At 42.2% G+C, this 15234-nt stretch overlaps 1 protein-coding gene across 18 annotated transcripts in view; it reads left to right on the forward strand.

The window, feature by feature from the left end:
- The window catches only part of WNK2 (WNK lysine deficient protein kinase 2), a 116906-nt gene that overhangs the window by 15334 nt on the left and 86338 nt on the right, over positions 1-15234 (forward strand). The window lies entirely within an intron of this gene.

Raw genomic sequence — 15234 nt, forward strand, 5'->3', positions numbered from 1 at the left:
CTTCACTGTTTGCTTGCTTGATCTTTGCTTATTGCATAGCTGAGATGGATGTGAGAGTCGCTTTTAAAAACGTGCAATAGTATTAATAAGGAGAACAAAGTGTTTGCACAGGTGAGAAATACAAGCTTCTAAAGTTCTCAATGTCCTCTTAAATTTAGCGACTATTAAATAAGATTCTCTCATAACGAGTATATTTTGTTGTTGTTGTTAAAAGACCCTTTAAAGTATGCAGTTTTTTAACATCAAGGGCAGTGTGTGGCACTGATAATTGCAGTGTTGCAGAATATATAATGCACTTCTGGCAGGCAAAGCATGCCTGAATGACTTGTAGAAAAATCTTTAGGTTGGGAATTCTCAAGCACTTGCTTTAAAAAGGACCTGGAATGGTTTGGGTGGGCTGCAGACCTGCTAGATAGGAGTTTTACATAGGAGTGCCAGAAGTCTTGATTTTACAGATATTTTAATTCTTACATTGCAGCTGATATATCAAATTTTTCTTGAATACTGCATATAAGATTGTGCTGATCACGTGTTATGATATCATAAGGTGTTAGAAAGAAGATCTTTAAAATGAAATTGTGACTCCAAGGAAGTCTGTGCTAAAACATTTATTTCATTGGAGTCAATAAAATGTTCTGATGATATCTCATTTTGAAAACTTCTGAAAAATAAAATGTAGAATATTTTAATTACCTTATAACTCATAAGGAGTTTTTCAATTTCAAAAATGCAGTGTTTTTTTTTTCCATATTGGATGCTAATTCTTATTTAGATTCTGATCTTTATTCTGTTACTTCTATTTCTGATATTTTAACTGTTCTTTGTGAACGTTGGCAATTGGGTGAGTCTACTGGTGAGACTAACTCAGCTTCCTCCTGCAAGAAGTCCTTTGTTGAATACTTCTTAGCAACCTCTTTTGGGATAGCTAGAATTTAACTGCAGTTACTTGGAACCTCTTAGAGCTCCAACTTTTACATTTGTAAAATGTTTTTTTTTAAAAAAAAAAAAACACCACTATTTGCAGTAAATCAGATTATATTGGTTTCAAGAGTATTAGTAGAAAACGATTGGTTTTTGAAAATTTTCTCAGCTTGATAAAAACCAAGCTTTTGTCAAAAAAGCCACTGCTTTCTTGCATTGCAGCAGAGAACTGTCCTGCTTTGCAAGGGACAGTAATACATCGCTACTTCCCTTGAGTGAGGTTAAACAATCCAGAAAGACAGGATGCAACGAGAGCTGCTCTTGTGTCTTTTGGTTCATTTGCAGTGGAGAGAGACTGTGCTGCTACTTGCACACGGTTGTGGTTGTTTGCCTTTGTGCCTTGCCACCATCGAGGGTTTGGCAAGTTCAAGATGCAGCAAACCGAGAGCATGCACACCCTTCGGTTCTGAAGGTGCCCAGCATAGACAAGCTGTGTGCAGAAATGAAGCTCACAGGGACTGAGGAAAGGTAAAACCAATTGTTAAGAGGTCACTTTTCTGTAATCACATTAATTGAAGGAGCAGAAAGGGGTAAAGAGAAGTTTTCTGGATTTCATGTAGTAGTGAGGTGCAAGAGTAGAGAGGGCTGCTCTGGCGGTCCTGGGCAGGAAATGCATGCTGTGTGTTGGGGCAGCAGGTAGCTTGCAGCCTGCGATGTGTACTGACAGCTAGCTCCTGAAACGCTGTCTTAATAACGTACATTTCATAAGAGTCTTGTTAGAGGGGGAATTAACTTTTTTTTCCCCATGGAAATTTCTTGGAGAAAGGGATGTGCTGATAAGTTATTCAGCCAGTCTTCTCAGCTGTCACTCAGTACTTTCACTTGAATTTCTCCTGCTCTAGAAGAGGCTATGTGAATTTAAGAGCAATTAAGAAATCACCCTAGCTTTTTTTCATTTTCCCCATAGGTAAGAGCATTTAATTTCCTACAGTTATATTTCCTGGCTCCTTTCAGAAGAGCCAGATTACAGCTAGTCTTTTTACATGGCGTGCCCAGGTAGCTGAAAGTAGGAAATACGAAATCCTGTTAAGGGCTGAGCCTGTGGCAGTTTTAGAAAATATTGGTTTTGTGTGTTTAATGAGTTGCAAAATCTTATCTCTATGTGAACCTTCTTAATATTATGTTACGTGGGCTTACTGTTTCTTTCTTTTTGCTGGCTTACTGTCTTACTTGCTGGTGCCGAGAGCTCTGCCGGTAGGGATTGCTACCGTGCCCAGCACCGAGGGCTCCCCTTTGGCATTAGGGTGGAAATCTGTGAGATCTGGGTTTGTGAATTGAATTTGTGGGCAGACATCTTTTGACATAGGTGTGCCCTATTCTATCTTTCTCTCTTACATTTTAAACCACTTTTTTCAGGATATAGTTCTGGAGAACCAAAACCTTCTTTTTAAAAACAAACGAACAAAACCCTACTACGGGGAATGAAAGGTCATCGCAGAGCTTTTAATTTGGACTCCAACCAGACATGGTATTTAATAGATCTTTCCCTGGAACAGCAGCCAACGTATAAAAGCTATAATAAGACAATGGTTAGTTACGTTCTCTAATACATGCAGGCTGGTGGTGATTTTTTTTTTTTTTAAAGGTGGTTTTGCTTTTGCTGGAGAACAGTAAGTTACCAGTGCCAGCTTTCAGGTCATGATAGCAATAGTCCAACACCTGTCAGAAGTCAAACCCCTGATTCTGGCTTGTAGCTCCCCTTTGTTTCTTTCTCTCATCAGTGTTTCAGACCCTGTGCCATGGGTGCTGTCCCTTCTGTGCTGCAAATTCGAGTAGTGCTGCTGTTTGAGAAGCAATCATCTGGCTGCTGTATTTCAAAGCCTCGATAGTTCAGTGATTCTCTATTGAATCTAAGCTGTGGAAGCAATTTCTAGGTAGCTGCATTTGAGCTCTAAATGATACCTGCAATAGGATCTCTTTAGATTTTGAGCAAATAATGAGAGGCTGTCCTGGCTTAACTAGCTGTGCTTCATCCATTTTTTTCCAGCTAGGAGTTCCTAAATCCATTCTTCCAGCCGGGTGTCTGCTGTAAAGCACAACTCGCTACTGTCACAGAATGCTGACATCTGTTATCTCAATTCTGAAAAGGCATAGTCCTATAATTCCTTTCAAGTCCCATTTCAAACTAGTTAATTCAAATTTCTCGACAGCTTAAGAGATGTTTTTTTCTGGATTTAGGTTCGTGACTGTATTTTTGAGATCACATCTTCTCTACATCAGTTTTTCATATCATTTTTAGGTTGTAACATTTCAGAATTTCTTTCTCAATCGCCTGCAAATTTCATTGTGTGATGAAATTCTTTCCTCACTTTACCCATAATAAATAAGTTATTATGTCTTGAATCAAACTTTTATAATGAAGAAGGCAACACACGTAATAGCACTTGGCTGTGCTGTATAATGCTCTCTAGCTAATGAGATATATTCAATGTGAAGTTAAAATATGAAAATTAAGGAGATTTTTTCTATGATAAAAGAACCGTATTTCTCAGTTGGTGCACTCAGAGAGATCATCTCAGAAGGAATTTATTCAGGTAAAATACAGTCTGAGTGTACCAGGCACGTATGGCCTTGGTTTGTGTAAGTGAGCACAAAACCCCACAACATTACAAGGAATATTCTTGCCATGTAGTGGAACCTGGGATAAGCTAGTAATCCAAATAATCACAGGTTTTCAAAACAAACGCGAGGGTGGAGTTTCAGCACGTGCTGTGCTGGTGCCGGCGTCTCCAAGAAGCGAAGCTCTCTGATGGCAGGAGCACATGAGTTCCCATTTGATCGTACAGAAGTATTTTGAAAATTGCTGAGTGGGATCTGACAGAGATGTGTTTCTGTACGTACCTTTGTTGCGTTGACTGGGATGTGAAACACTGACATCTTAGTGTATTTCATAACACTGCTGCTTTTTTCTGTGAGGGAGGGGGGTAAGTGAGGGTGGATGTTGTAAGGAACTGAAGCTGAAAACATGGCAGAAAGGGGAGTTTGCAATGGTTTGTGCTACATTAACTACAATTCAGAAACAAACTTCAAAACTAGATCTGCACATGGGTGCTTTTACCCTCTTGAATCTGAAAGCAGTTAACAAAGCCTCATTAGGGGAAGCGGCCTGGCTTCTTCCGTCCAGGGCAGATAACAAAGAACAAACTGAGTGGGGTGCTGGAGTACCAGGAGCCAGTCAATGCCATTGACCGCTGGATCCGTTCGCAGATCAGATTGCCATTAGGACTTCTTTTCCCTCTGCATGGTTGTTTCTTCAGAGGCTCTCTGGTGGGCAGGCCAACAGCACGATTACATGTGGCATTAAGGCAAGATGATGATTCACAAGAGTGAGTTCCTAATGTTCCTTCCTCTCGGAATTGCTGCGAACGTACATTGGAAAATGTCGTTAGCAGTGGTATTGGAGAAATCTGGCCACACGCAGAGGTACGGTTACATAATGTGGATATAGAGGACAACGACTTCTGCTGCCTGCTTGCGAGCTGTGGCACAGCTCAAATGCAGCCGGTTGGAAAAGGCAGGCTGAGCACCGAACGCCAACTGCAGAGCAAGGGGAATGAGATTATTTCAGATGGTTTGGTTGTTTGATCCCCAAATGTCTCCATAATATTCACTGCTCTTTAAGTACTGCAGCAGGAAAATACTGTCCAGAAGAAGAGTTAACATCTTTCTATGCGTAAGCAGCGTAAAATGGCATTCCCTGTGGGTCGGGCACGCAGGGCAGAGAGCCCTCTGCCAGCAGGTCATCCAGAGGGATATAGAGAACCTCACCTGCTATGCACCCGGCTGGTGCTGGCTTGAATTTGGCCAATCAGAAACCCGTGAGAATCAAAACATGTTGCGCCAATCTGGTTTTATTTTTTTTTTTTCCTTCAGGGAGTTAGGGAAGGAATAATGTGATCTCAGCACAGCAGAAAATTGCCAAGGCAGGGGTCTTCCAAGAGAAGATAAGGTGGAAGCTCGCAGAGGGGTGACTTGAGGACTCTGCAGGGCACGGATACTGAGGGGAGCGGGGATGGGTCCCTGTGGGGTGGGAGAGGCCATGGGGACCCAGCCGAGCCCTGGGGCTGGGAACTGGGTGCCCTCAGTGGCGAGCTGCAAGCAGGCGCATCAGGTACAGAGCAGTGGTGCTGGGGGGGCGAGGGAGTGAGCGAGCTTGTCCTGGTGGCACGTTAGTGAGTGCTGTCACTGGGAAGGAAAATGCCCTGATGAGAGTGAACAGCACAGTCCCTTCTGAGCTGTTTCAGGAGGGCGTCTGGTTGGGATATGAGCCTCTTCAAACCCTCCTGAAAAGCTGCTGCTGTTTTAAAGATTAATACCCCAAGTACTGCTACGCCTGTAGGCTTGTCTGGATCTTTCCTCTAATTGGGGTGTCCTGTAGTGTGGTTCAGAGGCTGAGCAGTGCACTGAGATACTCTGTTTTTTTCTAGAAAATGGACTGGAGCAGTATTGCATTCCAGATCCCACGGGTAAACTAAATTAATGGCTCGATGCTTGAAAAGTCATATTAACCTCAAGGGGCTGCTGACCATTGAAATGCTATCTGTTTTTCAGGTTGAACATTAACCAAGTATCTGTGCAACACCTATTGAGTCTCAGCTGTCTCCAAAAGAGGGGATGTGTATCAGCTGTGGAGCTGTGAACCATCAACTCTGGTTCCAGCTGATGTTCCCCTGTTTCCCAGTCTTCATGTACAAAATGCAGGATGACTCCGTCAGATAACTAACTGCTTGCTGTCTGGTGCAAACCACTTCATGCATCTCACTTCAGGGAAGATACAGACTAATCGGTCGGAGTGCAGCGTGTGGGTACGCAGCAGGCTGAGAGCTGGACCATGGGCTGGTTGTGAGATGGAGCTAGGTTTATCCACTCTGGGAGGGGGGGGACTGACACAAAGTTATCTGAAGAACAGTTTCTCAAGAAAAACCCCAAAGCCTGCATTTGGGAGGTGATAAATAAATGATTCTTCATGCCTGCTACGTTGAGGCAAATAAATAATGGGCTTAAATTGAAACTAGGGAGATGTAGGCTGGATGAAAGAGAGAACTTTCCAACATTTAGAGCACTTAAGTATTGACAAATACTGCCTAGGGAGGTTCACTGGAGCTGGTGTGAGGTCTGTCAGGAAAATCATTGAGCCTGTCTTAAGGTGGGGAGGTGGACTAATGATGTTTCTAGGTCACTTCCAGACCCACTTGCTGTGATTCTTTTATTCTATACTGTGGCATTGGTCACATATTCAAGGTTATAAGATTTGCATCTGTATTGGTTTGCTGAGACCTGTGAGCACTTATTTCAATCAGCGCGTGCTGGATGTAAGTTTGGGAAGGAGCCAACCTAAACTGAACAGTATTAAGTCATCTTCAGATTGAGCTGTTGGCAAATTATATTTGCATTAATTTAATTAAGAGTGTGTTGAACTGGTTTCAGACAGTTCACGGGTTATGGTGCAACTTCAGCTAATAGCCAAGCCAACAAAAACTGTGCCCATTTCACATCCAGAGCCATAAAGCACCCAAGAGAAGCAGAGACTTGTCTGGGTGCAGTGGCCATTGTGGTTGTGGTCAGTGTCTTCAAGAAGGACAAATGTGTGGTGAAGGGCTACTGGAGGAGGAACACCCTGTTTATTACGGGAGGATAGACCTTAGCTTGGTTAGCCTGGCAAGCTGAAAACCAAGGGGGCTGCAGTAGCTCTGGAGAAAAAGGGCAAAAAACTCAATAGAAGGAAGACTAAAGGATGAAATTGGCCCAGGAGCAGTGTATCTGAACTGGCCGTGAATAAACTGAACGCAGAGGGGGAACAGCGTTTTAGCCCAGCTTTGCTTTAGGAAAGGCATGAAAAGAATTCTGATTGTTTTAAGATGAATGTTGCTGAATTTTTGAACAAGATTATATGACATGTCCTGCAATTGACCTCGGAAGTTCCTATGTACGATGTCTCCAGAAGCAACTCTTCCTGTTAACAGCCTGAGTTATTGCATGTATCTTTTTCTGAAAGACAGAAGCCTTATTGTCAAAGTTTTCAGGTGTCATCCAACATCTACAACATGCTAGCTTAAAGTAGAAAATTTAGGTAGAGGAACATGAAAATGAGATTTTAACTTGAAATCCCCCCCCTTTTTTTTTTGTACCTGCTTATATAGCTGGTCAAATGCTGAGCTTTTTAAAGGTCTGTTTTTAACACTGTAGTTTGGTCAGGTTTGTAGCTGCATGAATCAATGTGTTTTGAATGTACCTGTAAAAATGTGGAGGTTTTTGTTTTCCTGTCAGTGCTTCCTATTAAAAAAATAAGGAAAGGAAAGCTCTCATTCTGTTCGTGAACCATGATGCCTCTCAGCTTATGCATTTACATTTTTGCTTATAAATTTGATTTTGGTGGTATTTTTGGCAGTAGCTGGAGGCTCAGAGTCAGAAAACTAACCCCAATGATGCCAACGAACCTTGAACTTGAGAACTTAGAGAAATTGATGCAATCCGATGGCTGCTTATCCAGCACAGAGCACGTCAACTCGATCTTTAAGTGAGACAGTGTTCTGTGCAAGCAGCCTGTCGGACTTCGGCAGCCTGCGGCGGTGATGGGAGTTCCTCAGCAGCTGAGCCCCCGAAACCTCTGAGCGGCTGCTCTCGGAGCAGGGAGCTGGCAGCAGCGCTGCGCTGCCACTGGTTTTGTGCAAGTGCTGGTAGGGTCTTCTCTGCTGTCTTCCTGGGTTTTGTTTTAAGTAGACTACTTGTATTTAATTTACAGGACTGGGGAAAAAAGGTTTTCTGTCCAACTTGGAAAAGATAACTCTGCATCTTATGGCAAGCCTGCAGAATAAATGAGCATCATCTCAATAGCTTCTTGCCATGCTGCTGGGGAGCCCTTGCCAAGGTCACTGTTTGTAAGGCCCCAGCCTTTCTGAGGGTGAGGTACCAAGCGGCCTGCTGGAGTCTGCTCAGTGTAACCGGAAAATGCACAGCTGGTGTCTCTACTTTCAGAATATACTCAGTGAATTTTGGTAGTGGTGGAGAAAAATGCATGCTTGATGTCAAAAGAAGTGAAGCATTAACGTGTTGTTTTGGCTGATGCTAGAACACTGAAGTTAATGTTGGGTTTTCCACAGAGCCTTGTCTCTGCGAGTAGGTCTGTTACTGCTGGGGTGCGTATGTCGTGAAGCAACCCAGTAAATAGACCAGGAGAAATCATTGGTTATTAACTTAAGATTGGTTGTGAGAGGCAGTAGTAATAACCAGAGACAGGAATTTGATTTGTGGCAAATCAGCTCTTAATTGGTTACAGAGATATCTTTATGGTGAAGTATCTTTTTTTTTCTAATAATACGACTTTATGGGAAAGATTACTGCTGTTTGACTAGGTGTTACTTTAATTCACAAAGTTCGTTCTATGAGAATAGCCAATGCACACTAATTCTGTGTCCCCCTTTCCAGTCTTTTGGCCCAACTTGTACGATCATTCTTCTTTCTTGTAAAGGCTTGACACCGTGCAGGAATTCAGTGGAAATGGTGTTCCTGTTATGGCAAAGGATTATGTTTGTGGGCCATCTCATAAATCACACCTGCTTTCCTTCCAAATGTGTCCTGTGGCAAGAACATCTGTTTGGGAAAATACCACCAATCCCTATGGGATGATTTTCCATATGCTCCCATTTCAGGGTAAAATTAAACCAATGGACCTTGACAGTGTTTTCTTAATCAAAAATGGGTCTTTGTGCCTCTGTTAACAGGACATGCATAGTATTATTTAATAAAGGCATGAATCACTTCCACTAGTGCTGTTCTGGAGAGCAATTCAGCATCTATGTGACTGGAACTGTTCTTTTGCACATAAAGGCAGATGGTGTTAAACAAATCAGATAAGCGTATGTCCAATCTGGTGCTGCTTGGCATACTAACAGGATAATGATTTATAGGATTGAGAGCTTTGACTTATGGTTGCCACCAGAAGGAAGAAAAAAGAGCTCCTGTACTCTTTCTTGCAGACTAGTAGTGCTGTCGAGTGTCTGAATTTCCTTGGGTGTGCCGCTTTTTGTGTCTGTAAGCTTTGTCTGGTCAGACAGAGGGCTCGGCTGCACGGTGTCCAGAGAGCTGAGGCAGGTGGCCAGACTGTGTTCAGACCAACCTTGGGTGCGCGTGTGTGCCCGTCTGTATGGGCACAGTAAATCCAATGTGTCCTGGATGACCAGGCTTACTGGGAGGACTCTGGCCGGCTGTACTGCGTGTCTGTGCATACTCCTGTACAGATATCATGTGTGAAAGGACAGCCTGAATTAGTTCGGGTCTGCTGTGACTTCTGAAACACCTCTGTGTTCCCACTGCATCTGACTTGTCCTGGCAAATTGTAGTCTATCTGGCACAATTAGCATCTTTAAAACACTTTGTGGTCCTTGAGTGGCTGAGAAATGAGCACTAATGCACTGCCCGGGATTTACAACAAAGCTTCATTTAGAAACTGGTATAAAGGTTCAAAAATACTTTACAGCTTTCAGCAACAGAGATCTGCTTGCACGCGAATATAAACAAAGTAAACATTCAGTTGCACAGTGATTTTTTTTAGTATTTTTTTTCATGATTCCTGTAATGTCTTCCTGAACTTTCCATTGTAACTTTCACCCTAGCATGCATATTAGTGTGAGCTGAAAATAAACAGGCAAGCTGCTGTTTCAGACTTGAGCTGTTTGGGCTGAAACTGCAGCATATGCTTTGGGCTTGGGTATGGTCAATTGTGAATAAGTGCGTGGCCTTGCACTTTAATATAACGACGAGTTTTAAAGACAGCCCTGCCCTCTTATATAAGCCTTCACGGTATTTTCATGCCTTGTTTGTGCTATTTATCATGGTATCTTACCTGAATTTACTATGCAATTATTCATCGTGGTGACTGATTTAAAAAGGAAGCAGTGCCCAAGGGAAGTGATTCGGTTTAAGTGAGACTGATTTATCGAAGGAGGCATGACTCTCAATACCTAATACATTTCCAGAATTCCAAATGCAGGCAAAACCACTGCTCCAGACTGCAGGGAGAGCAGCAGACAGAGATAATATGATGGCCGGGTGGGTGTTAGCAGAGAGTTGACTTCTAATTTGTGGAGCTGGAAAATGGTCTCTCTGTCCTCCATCCTCTCCCCCTCCTCTTATTTTAACTTTGTTTTAGGATCTGTTTACTGTATGATGGTGGAAAAGCAGTGCATGGTAACTGTTTTGGTGATCTGGGGGTATTTCTGCCTGACCACTTGCCACTAGTCAGAGGAGGAGCCGTGCAGGCTGGCAGCTAGCTCAGCATTTGCCCTCTTTGGCACCAGGTTGGCAGCAACAGAAGAGCGAGGAGTGGAACCACTGAGAAAAGGTGGGGTGTGATGAAAAGGATGTTTTGGGAGGGTTTAGGAAGATGATCTGCCCCCTTCCGCAAAGCATGCCGTGGCATGGCTGCTCTGGGTCATTTTGCCCTGGGGAAGCTGTGCAATGAATTCCCCTCCTCAGGCAGAGCTGCCTCTTCCTAGCAAGTTTGCAATAAACGATCCATGCCTGTAGCATAATTCAGAGGGGAGAACCTAAAAACAGAACCCAAATTTGATTAGCTTGGATGGTTAAAGAGCAGGTGTGTCCTTTTGCTATTTGGCACGTCCTGCTCCTTGCAGGTGTTCTGCTGGGCCACCTGCGGTTGAAGGACCGGGCAGAGGGGTACCCTGGGTGACAGGCACGTGGGCTGCTGACAGCAGGTCTGTGCCAGAGTGAAACTGGTCAGCTGGGGGGCAAAAGCGGTGACAAGACCTTTCTGATCACCCTACTGATTACTTGAATTAGACCTATGGGCCTAAATTCAGTTTTCCTGTTGCAGTCTTTTTGTGCCTTGCATGAGTCCAGCTTTTGCTGAAATGTCTATTGAAAATGCATAAAGAGATAAACTATAAAAATCAATTCAAACATAAAGCTGGATTTTTAATACCTTGTTTAAAAGGATGAAGATATTAAAACTGGAAATCATGAATGCCCATGCAGAGGCTCTAAAACCTATTGTTAGTGCTGTTTTACAGGGGAGAGGCGGTTTCAGTTCAGAAATCCTAGATGTAAGTATTTTACGCAAACCATGTACCTACCAGTTTCTCTGGTTTCCTGAGGAAACTTTTAAGAATGATTGTTAGTGATGATCTACTATTGTTGGACTTAAGCCTCTTGTGATTGCATCCATAACCATTCACGAGCTGCTCTTGCACGGGAGCGCGGCAGCCTCGTGGCTGAGCCCTGCGGCACAATGCTGCGCTGGCGGGGTGATGCTGAGCGCTGGGGAAGCCGGAGCTGAGCGGCTGTTACACAGGTGGTGCTGCACAGAACCATGATCTGATTGACACAGAAATAGAAGGCAAAGAATAATTTGAAGGTGTCAGTTTTGCTTTTAATTTCAGTAGGTCTTGAACTCTCCTGTGAGGCTATATCCCATGACATGTCGTTGTGCCAGGGCAGTTGCTGGTACATCCTCTGATGTGTGGTTAAATGCTGCATTTTTCTGTCTTTGTTCTTTTCTGTCTGTTCTGCAGACATCTGTGCTTTCATTTTTCTCCGAGTACCATTTTCCCTATGACTGAAAAATAACTTGTTGACCGATAAAGCCCTTCTATGTACTCATCTGTCACTAATCCTGGTGACTGTGGGAAACATATTTACAGGATTTGCATTCTTTACAGTCAGCGTCCATTACCGCTGGTGATCAAAAAAAGTCTTACTTGAATTTCTGGTTCTCCATCACTAGTAATTAAGCTGTTGTTTCATACTAGGAAAAAGCTTTCATGCTGTGCAAGCCACAGGGACTTCAGAGAAAACAGCATTTATAGTCTTAAAAGGGCATATTGATTGGTCTTTATTAATAGGAAAATCTCTAAGGAGAGATGAAATAGTTGAATTTTAGAAAGTTTAAAGAATATGTATAATGCATTTGAAAACTGCATGAAAACTAAGCAGAGCTCCCAGGTAATTTATCCTAGCTGCTAGTAAACTTTGTTACCGTTCTTTATTTTTATACGAGATTAACTTGTGCTGAGTAGAGAGATCTATCTCTGGAGAGTAATGTTGTCTAAATTAAAAAAATAAAAAAAGTCAATCCAGGTGGTGTTATTCAAATTAATGTAACATTGTCTTTTTTTTTCTTTGGTTGTTTTGTTATAAGAGATTTTCATCTCTTTATTTACTGAAATTAATAGAGGAGAGCAAGTGCTTCCATTGGGTTAGTTCTCAGAGCAGGGGGGTGTCAGTTCTGTAGCACCTTGTTAGTGCATTTGAAATCAAACACGGGCTAAACTGAAAGGAGTTTTGTTTGCTTTGCATAAGTACATGTCACTATGGAGTGTGCCAGATAGCCAAGGATAATGGCATCTTTATATATTTTCTTTGTAAGGGACTTCATAGAGTCTGCTTTGGATTTTTTCTTTCCTGTTTGCAGAGCATTTTGGGGAAGGGGAGAATGGAGAGAGAATAAAGGAAAGAAAGTTTTTGTGTTGTTCTTATTATATTTCAGATTAAGATGAGAATCCAGGGAGCTCACCTCCAGGCTGCTTAGGGTTATTTTTGTTGTTGTTGTTTTCTCTTTTCTTCAAATGTAGCTTTTTGATGTCTTTGAAACAAACTAATCTCTAAGGCAGGTAGCACTGCTATCTTGGTATAAGAAGTCAATAGAAGCGTGCTGTACGATGCACCAATAGTTAACTTTAGCAACTACTATGCAATCATTTGGGGTCTAAAATATCTCTTTTTTATGAGAAAAAATATTCTACTAAACACCAATATTTAATAGCGTGATCAAGCATCTTACTTGTTGTGTTATATATATATATATATATATATATATATATATATCATTGAATGCATATTGATTGGTTTGGATATTTTGACTTTCTAGTTTTGTTCAGTATTGGGTTTTAGCAACGTAGGAAATAATATGTAATTAAATATATTTAAGCTCTTTATTTTGACAGACAATGTTTCTATATTGACAATATCTTCTCTTTGCCATGCTCATGAAACCTGAGCTGGAAGTGCAAACTGCCAGGCCATTCCTTTCCATAACTTCCTTTTTCCCATTTAAAGTATTTGAAGTATGTATGCTGTATGTACTCTTGAAGTATTTTATAAAATGTTGTCCTCAGTTTTCTGATTGATACTGCTTTCTGCAGAGTCTCTGAATGTCTGATGCCATTTGTTAAATCCAATATGTGAAACATTCTTTGCATCCCATTCTAAAATCCATACGTATGTGGTCTTAAGATTTTAGCTAACTAAACAGCTGCCGTGAAGGGATCTGAGCACACTGACTTGTAAAGAAACCTGTCTGTGCCTGCCAGTGCAGGATATGTCTGAAAAAATCTTTGATTTTTTTTTGATGTTTTGGGTTCTTTCGCTTATCTAGTTTTCAAACTATTGCCATGATTGGCTGCGGGATCTCCTATCACTTAGCAATTTGTTTAGACTTGGTGCTGCTGACTTCATGCTTTTTTTTGGTCCTGTCTAGCCAAGATTTGAACGCTCTTGATTGCATTTGATAACTAGCATTCAAATTAGTAATCCAGGGCCTTGGCCAAGAGCACGCTGCTTATAGCATAGTTTCACAGATTTCAAGTCAGAAAGTAGCACCGTGATCATCCCATCGGATCTCCTGAGCACCTTTGTTCATAGGAGTTCCTTGGAGGAATCTCTGATTCACGGCCAGGCCTGCTGACTGAAGTGAAGCGTGTTGGTTAGGAAAACACCCAGCCTTGAGGTTACAGGCAGCAGCAATGGAGGCTGCTGGCTACCTCACAGTGCTTTGTTGTGCTTTAAGGAAAAGAGAAAGTGTTTTATTGCTGATGGGAATCTGTTGAACTGCAGCTTGCAGAATAGCTATGCGTTTGATAAAAAGAGTTTTCCCATGATGAACTTTGTTTTGACGTTCTTTGTTTTGCTTTGAAGTACTTACAGACTGTCATCAAATAATCCCTTTCCCTCTCTGAGATGTGTAGATTGAGCTCCATGAGTCATGGCCAGGATGCCCCAGCTCTTCAGTGATGTTCGTTGCCCATCCTTAACCTGTCTTGAGGTGCATACTAAAAAGCGTGCTCTGCAGTGGGAAACGCATTTTTGCAACACAGAAGATCGTTCTTGTTTCCTGCTCCCCCTTGGGCCTCTCGTTACAGCCGCCCTGCAGGGAGAGCTGGCTGGCAGTGCCCCTCGTGTCTCTGCCTCTGTGGCTTGACAAGGCTGGCTGCCAGCCCGCGGCCGCCTCCTCTCTCCAGCCCGACTTACACAACCCCGTGTGGGTGAAGCGCTGTCAGAGTGCTTGTGCCCAGCTTACGCAAGCACCTGGATCTCTTTGTGGCCTCTCATCTTTATGCTTCAACACTCCCCTAATTCTTTTCGAGGTGTAAAATTTATTAGTGACTGTGCTTTTTTCGCGGTTTGTTGTAAGAATGCAAATCACTTCATTAGAACAAGAGCAAAGCCCTGCAGAACCTCTTGATTATCAGCAAGGATGTGCAATTTTTATATGTAAAACTTACACTTTGACTGATTACTTACTTAATTTTAAACAACTTTTCTAAATGGGTATTTTCTTTTCTGTATCATTCTTTTTTTCCTTAATGTGAAGCAAATGCTTTAGAGAAATCTGGGTTCATTATGTCAATGCTATTATCTTTATTAACCCAAACATATAATCTCATTGGAAAGTAGCCAGGAGCTGTTTCTTATAAAACTGTGTTGATGTTACGCTTTCATGCTTTGCTGTTGAAGGGAAGGGAAGTTATATTTTTAGCTGTTACTATGTTTTAGCTGACAGGCTAGTATTACTCTTTTGGGCAAGGCTGCAGAATGTCAAGCTTTGCAGAAGGGTCTATAAAAAAAAAATTACAAATGTGATTCTCTCAGCTTAGTTAGCTTAGTTCTTAACCATTGTGGGAGACTTTGATTAATATATCTCGGTCAGGGGTGCAGTATTTGCCTTTGAGTGTTTTCTAACAGGTTGTCAAATGGTGTTAGGAATGCAAGAAATGTGACAGCTCTCTCTTTAGCATTTAAAACTTCTCTCAAGATGTTTCCAAACTCCAGATAAATTATTGTGTGAACTTTCAGGAGCAGGGATACCCCAGTCTGCAAAGTGCTTTTGTCGTGCTGAAAGTTCCCTGTCCCTGTTTTCCAAGTTTTGCAGTTATGCTACAGGGAAATCTTGTTTCCAGTCTCTGTATTATTTCAACACAAAAGATTGTCTGTTGGCTTTTCCCTTCAACCCTGCGTTAT

The sequence above is a fragment of the Cygnus olor genome, chromosome 10 (assembly GCF_009769625.2).
Source record: "Cygnus olor isolate bCygOlo1 chromosome 10, bCygOlo1.pri.v2, whole genome shotgun sequence".
NCBI lineage: Eukaryota > Metazoa > Chordata > Aves > Anseriformes > Anatidae > Cygnus > Cygnus olor.